The sequence below is a fragment of the Chrysemys picta genome, chromosome 14 (genome assembly GCF_011386835.1).
Source record: "Chrysemys picta bellii isolate R12L10 chromosome 14, ASM1138683v2, whole genome shotgun sequence".
Lineage (NCBI taxonomy): Eukaryota > Metazoa > Chordata > Testudines > Emydidae > Chrysemys > Chrysemys picta.
The window spans coordinates 25612184-25619029 of NC_088804.1; the positions used below are offsets into that span (position 1 = coordinate 25612184).

General features: G+C 45.5%; 1 long non-coding RNA gene across 1 annotated transcript; it reads right to left on the reverse strand.

Moving 5' to 3' along the window:
- Positions 1 to 2004: 2004 nt before the first annotated feature.
- On the reverse strand, positions 2005 to 3845 carry LOC135975621 (uncharacterized). Its single transcript, XR_010592591.1, has 2 exons — positions 3636 to 3845; positions 2005 to 2476 (listed from the first exon to the last, which is right to left on the reverse strand). It is a non-coding gene; the product is annotated as an uncharacterized LOC135975621 (long non-coding RNA).
- Positions 3846 to 6846: the final 3001 nt, after the last annotated feature.

Sequence of the window (6846 nt, forward strand, 5' to 3'; positions counted from 1 at the left end):
ATTTTATTACCAAAAAACCCTCTGTGCGCTGCCAGATGCATTATGCTCTATCTATCCTATGACATCACTTGGAGGGTAGGCCCCTTTTAGGATTCTGACATGTGTCTGGTGGTTGTGGGGCTCACCATATTGTGGCATGGTTCACCTTGCTCCCCAGTGTGCGCTACATGGGAGCATGCAGCCCTACCACACAATTAGTTTGATCAAGATGGGAAGGAGAGCTGCCTTTTTAAGGTCTACATTATCTCTACCTCTCATGCAGCTGTGTGAAGCCAGGGAGGAGGGCACAAGGAGCTCTGAGGGCCCCATGCAAAGCACAAGTACAGTCGCAGTCCCTGCTCTCGGGGAAGTTCAAGGACTGCTGTCTGCATCCCTGCAGCTTGTGTGTAGAAGGAATGGGGAGAGTCACAGCAAAGGAGAGGTTTTACTCCATGCTACACTCACTGCAGGTCAGGAGCTAAACACTACAGTCTGGCCCAAGCAGGTCACAGTTTGAGCCCAGTGGGAGGAGTCCCAGGAGCATTGTGTACACTATGGCGCCTAGGAGGGACCCCTCAGCAATGCTAAGGGAGCAGCCTGGCTCTGTACATCTTCATGTTTGTTTACATACATTTTTCTCTGCATGGGCAGAGGTCTGTGGAACTGCTGATTCATCAGCATCTTTGCTGCCTGTGGCCACTCCACTTGACCCAAGGATAATTTACTTTTCTTGGCTGCTCAACTTGGGCTGCTGCTGTCTCCATTCCCTCAGACTTCAAGGGATTTGGGTAAAAGCAAATATTGCTGGATATTTGGTGAAGCCATTGAGTTAACTCTATGAGAATGACAGAGAGAATAACAGAATGACAAATGAGCAAGCTGGCTCCGATGTCGCACCCAAGGGGGAAGGGTTGTCCCTAAATGAACTTCAGACAAGGGAAGTTTTCTGAAATGCAGCCTCATTCTCTACTGGTCTCTCAACAAATCTCTGATCCAAACCCACTGAAGTCAAGGGAAGTCTTTCCCATTCAGTGTGACTTCTGTGGACTTTTCATCAGGCCCCTGTACTGTACTGCACACCCATAAAGGAAACAGAGGGTAAATTGTTAACTACCACACAGGCTAGTCCCAGATAGGATACAATAGTCTCCTGTGCACATCTCCTGTCATATATTTCCTGCTGCCTCCACCAAAGACACTTTGATGCTTCATTTCCTCCCTCCTCTCCCACCTTGTCATCATCAGCTCCTGTTTTCTGCAAGTGACGATAAAATCAAGACAAGGATTAAAGCACGAACGCATTTCCCCATTTTACTCTGTTTGGGTTCGTACTAAAGCTCCGTTGCTGCCCATCCACATTCCCATTTATGGTCACAGTCCCAACAAGCATGAGAATGCTAATGGCATTGAGATGTCTGACCAGTGCAGGAACTTGGGAGTCTGCCTAGGAAGAACTGCAGAGGACTATATTCGTTTGCTGTCAATATCCCAGTTGAATAGAACAGTAAAGATACTGACAGCAACATAACCAGCAGTCTGGCTTTGTCATCAGCATGGACACTGACAGTAGCAGAACTGCTGCACTGGCAGTGCCCTTGTACCCCAACAACACTATAGGCCAGGTCAGAGCCTATTCCCGTGGAAGTCAGTGGAAGTTGAGGGCACTCAGCACCTCGCAGTATTGAGCCCTATAAATATTGCTCTATAAAGGTTGTACAATAAAGGTCTGGTCACTGTGCTATATGTTACACATATGAATCAGATTCTGCCACCCGCACACCAAGTTGTACCTTACCCTGTGAATTCACTGAAACCAGTGGACCTGCTATGGAACAAAGTACATTCAGCCTGAGTGAGGCTAGCAGGAGCTGACAGTGCTAGTATTGGAGATTGGTATGGAACCCCAGATCCTGAGAAGTTCTGAGCATCTGCAACTCCCACTGCAGTTAGGTCAGTTGTAGTTGCTTGGCATCTCTTAGCATCAAGCCCAGGGTTCTCAGAGGAGTAATCCTAAAATCTTGCAAATTGCAATAACTTAATTTTAATCAATAGAGGGGAAAAACTGCCAAATTGGATAGCAAAGCGCATGAGCTCTCACACGATACCTGTGAAGTGACTGTCTCCCCCGCAGTACATCACACAGGGCTTTTTATCAAACCTGAAAATGTGTATCAGAGCCACCGTGGAGATCCTGGCTGATCCTCCACTGCCTGCAGGCATGGAGGGCGGTAACACACAGAGCCAAGCAGGTGGGTTGGGCCTTCAGCTGACTAAAGGCATCACGTAGTACTGCCATATCCGATACTATATGGTAATGTTCACTATTAGTACAAGAGTCTTTCATTTCACTGACACTCTTTTGTGTAAGAGGCCGTTGCTTGGCTGAAGATTTATAGATCTTTTGGCTAGTGAGTGAGCAGGCTCCAGGCGAAGCTGTTGTCACTTCTTTTTATCTTCTGATTGGAATGGGCATTTTTAAAAGTTGTTTTTTAACTCCCTGCAAAGAAGGGGAGAATAAATGACTTGACATTTTTCACCCTGTAGTAAAACATCCGTTAAGAGCACTGAATAAATTCTGTTCCTTCATTTTGAAGATGCATTGCTCTTTATGGCCTCAGATGCTGCCTTCCAACAATAATAACAGGAAAATAAACTATCAACATAACTATCAACAAAGCAATAAAAGTGCAAGTTTCAGACGTCTGGCCGGTAGAGCCACGCAGTATATTTTCAGTGAACGCTTGTCTCAGGGAAGCACGCAGTGCAATAAAATTGCTGCAAGCGCCTCCTATCGGCAGCTGACATTTCCATTCTCAGTTTTTGTGGGTCTCAAAAGGCTAAAGTGACTGAAATTGTTAAAGTTAAATCCTTGCTATAGGTGCCATGCAGCCACCGCAGAGTTCTGCTTTCACATGGCTACTAGTGCAGGGGAGTTTCAGAAGGTTTTTGGATTGGCCTGGACATGACAGTCTAGCAACTTGCTACAAATAGAAATAGCAGAAGATGGTAGCAGTGTAAAAATATGCCCTGTGTTAATTGTTTGTGGAGAAGTAGCATAGGCAGGAAGTTGGTGAAAAGGATAGACATGCTATTGTTTTCTGCTCTTTGTTATGGGATCCCAGTTGTAACAGAAGCAAAAAAATATGATCAACATGCAGGACATAAATTCAGCGCTGCTATAGTGGGTGCAAGGCCGCTGAAGGCACTGATTTCCTGGACCCCTTGCAAGCTAGCTTTCAGCCTGAGTGCACCATGAAGGCTAAGCTTGCCCCACTGGCTGAGAGTCGATTCTCTTAGATCTGTCAGCTTCTAGCCCCAGCACAGGCCATGGAGATTTGTGGGCCCTGGCTGGGATGGAAGCGGTTGGATTTCAGTGGCTCTGTTTCTTTCCTCTCAGAGAGCACCCAGAGGGCAGCGCTGCTTTCATGCCTGATCTATGCTCTTATTTTGTATTATATCTTGCTTTGGAAATAACTTCATAAAAGCCAAAAAAACAACCCCCCCACATCCAAATAACAAAGAAAGCCGTGTAGCAGCTGTCACCATCAGAAATAAATTACTGCTTCCTTAGTTGACATTGAGTCAAGAGAAGCAATGTCCTTGCCTGCTCTACAATAGCAATCTGTTACAGAGTGGTTATTGGTTACTAAACTTACCAGCATTACTTCCCTAGATTTAGGCTCTTCTCCGGTCAAATGGTGTGGTGAGGCGCCTGATACTCCAGCAAAGGACTTTGCTGCTTCAGCATTTGTGGCATAGCACAGTTCTCACAGTAGAGCAAAACACTGAACTTCAGTGTCGTGTTTGTCTGTGTAAATATAACACAAAACACCACTCTGGCTTGTTCATTTCCTTAAGAGTCTAATCCTTCTTTGGATTTCCTTGGCTGATTCAGAGCAAAATGAATTTTTTGCTCTGATCTGGAATAGTCCGAGTCTACAATATGGATTATAATCTTGCATAAAGGACTGACACAGTAACTGTACATTTGCACAAAGCAGGTTGTATGTGTTAGCATGCAGTAGCAGTAGCTCTGTGCACTGAAATATTGCAAGCACACACCAGACAATTTCATCTTCAATTGGATACAATAACTCACTGAATATTGCATTGTGTCTGACAGGTGAGGAAACCACTATATTTTATTAGGTTACATTCTCTGTGAGTCTTTCTGCACCCATTTCTACATCAGGATTGTTTTGTAATGCCTTACACTGAGAGCTGTAAGAAAGGAGCACTACATGCTACGTATGTGACGGAATAAAATAGTTCCATAATAAAAACAATGTCAACTGCTTTTTGGGGATTTCGGTGTGATTATATCCTTGCAGTAGACAGGTGGACACAGTGCAGTATTGAGTGGCCTCCACTATAATGAAAAAAAAGATGTGATGATTAGAATAACCCTGTGCCCCATCCTCAAAATGGGATTTTCAAATCCTCCTGACAAGCGCAGATCAGACTTTTTGGGGGCCCCACATGCAACTTTTTGCAAACATTTACACCACCCATTAAAATCGAAACTCTTGAAATATCTCATTGTGGCACACTGCCAAGTTTGCAATCCGTGGGTGGAAAAAGCTGTCAGCATAGCGGAAAAAATATTCTGCTGAAACTGAAAATCTATACAGAAACAGCAGAGTCATTCTTTAGCAGTTAAGGTAGTCCAGGCTTGTTACCGGCTAGTGGTACGGTGGATCATATTTGGCACATATACACTGTCACTTGCTGCCATGAAATCATATAAAATGCTAAACAAGAAAAGAATTAGAAGCCCAATGCTGACTTTCCTCACGCAGATTTATTGTATATTGTATTGGGGTGAATTCAGGTCTGATGAATGGCACCAGATTGATCCTACTAGAGACTGAAGGCCTCTAATTATCCACAACATGAGCATCGGCAGGGCAAGTGGCTTTGCACTACCCAGCTCATAGACATCAGCCCTGCGCTGGAGGAGCAGCCTACAGGAATGAGATAACAGTTTAGCCTTCAGCAGCGTCGCCAACTCTTACTGTTATGATTTACTATTGGTTCTGTGGTAGCGCCTAAGAGCCCTAGTCATGGCCCAGGACCCCATTGTGCTAGATGCTGTACAAACACAGATGTGATTTGATCAAGATTCTCGCAATATCTGATGTTTTACTCAAACCCCCAGCTCCTGAAAACTATTACTTACCTGAGCATTTCAACTTCTTTTAAAAAAGGAAGTTTGTAGCCCTCATGGTGCTAGAGAAAAGCTTGACAATGTTACTCAAGTACACCTGTGGAAGTGTGGACTCACTGGAGGCATACCCCTTCCTGGCTTGTCATGGCGTAGCAGCTCTTTCCTCTTCTAGCGCCCCCTGCTGACAGACACTCGGGCTCTCAGTGGTCTCTCTTCTTGTGACTCAGCCCTCTGGCCAGGTCACTGTAAAGTCTTTTCCTTCCCAGGATATAAACATCCCTTGTAGATAGTGTCCCACTTAACACTGGTCATTGACACATCTTCTGCTCCTCCCGGGGTCCTCTTCTGTTCCACCCTTCCGTCAGGCTAGTCAGGGCTTCTCCCTGGAGTCTTTCAACCAAACTCAAAAGCAGAATACAATCCACAATTAAAGCTCCACAGGGTTTAACTTTTAATCTATCGTGGGTCCTCCCCCAAGTCTTTGTTCTCTTGCAGAACTCTGACTCTCATTTATTACCTCCCTAGAGTCTGGCCTCTATCCCATTTACCCCATAGCCATTTGCCTGTTGGCTACCCCTCTCTCAAGCCTACTCCAGGAGTTCTCTCCCCTGCTACTGCCCTCTCCCCTCAGGGCCCTTCCCCAGTATACACTCCCTCCTGTTGTCCCTTTTTGATTGAATGCCTTCCTGGATTTCTTCCCTGGAGGGCCAGATCCTGCTCTTTTGTCCAGGCTCAGCACCAGGGCATGCTCCACCCCAGAGGTTTCTCTGTGTTTCTCCACGTTCCACTACCTACTGCCAGGGATGCTGGAACAATTTTTATAGTGGGGGTGCTGAGAGCCATTGAACCAATCTGTAAACCCATCATATGATGGAAACCACTTCAAGCGAGGGGGTCCCAACACCGCTAGTTCCAGCACCTATGCCTACTACTCAGGGCTAGTCTACACTGGGAACTAACCTGCCATAGATGTGTCTCTCAGGGGTGTGAAAAATCCACACCCCTAAGAGATGTAGCTATACTGATCTAAGCCCTAGTGTGGACAGTGCTAGGTCAATGGAAGAATACTTTTGTCGACCTAGCTACTGCCTCTTCAGGAGATGGATTATCTATGCTGATGAGAGAATCCCTCCCGTCGGCGTAGGTGGTATCTTCACTGAAGCACTGCAGCTGTGCTGCTGTAGTGGTTTAAGTGTAGCCATAGCATTAGAGAGGGACTGCAGAGTTCTTTCCCTCCCTCTTCTGCTCTGGGTTTCCTCTCTTTACAAAAGCCATCCTGCTCCTCCCCAGCTGGGCTTCATCCTTAATTTGGCTTGGCCACCCTTCAGGTGATACCAGGTATATTAACTGGCCTCTCAGGCTCAGATTAACCCTTTTCAGCAACTGCGTGGGTAAACACCCCATCACAGCACCCTAAGGCTCAAATACCAGAAGGCAAAGAAAAAGAACCCAACATTTATTGGGTGGTGATATTTTTTAAATCTCTAGATCTTTAATCCAATCTGATTTTTTTATCTCAACATTTGGCAATATGGCTTCATGTACCTGTCTCAACAGTGTTTCGGTCTCTCCCCTGAGATTGTTTTAATAAAGGTGCCAATTAGTGCCAAGTATGGAAGTAGTTTTGGTTATGTGGATACTTTTCCACTGAGAAGTGGACTGAGAATACCATTTCATATAAGACAACACCTAGGTACTGT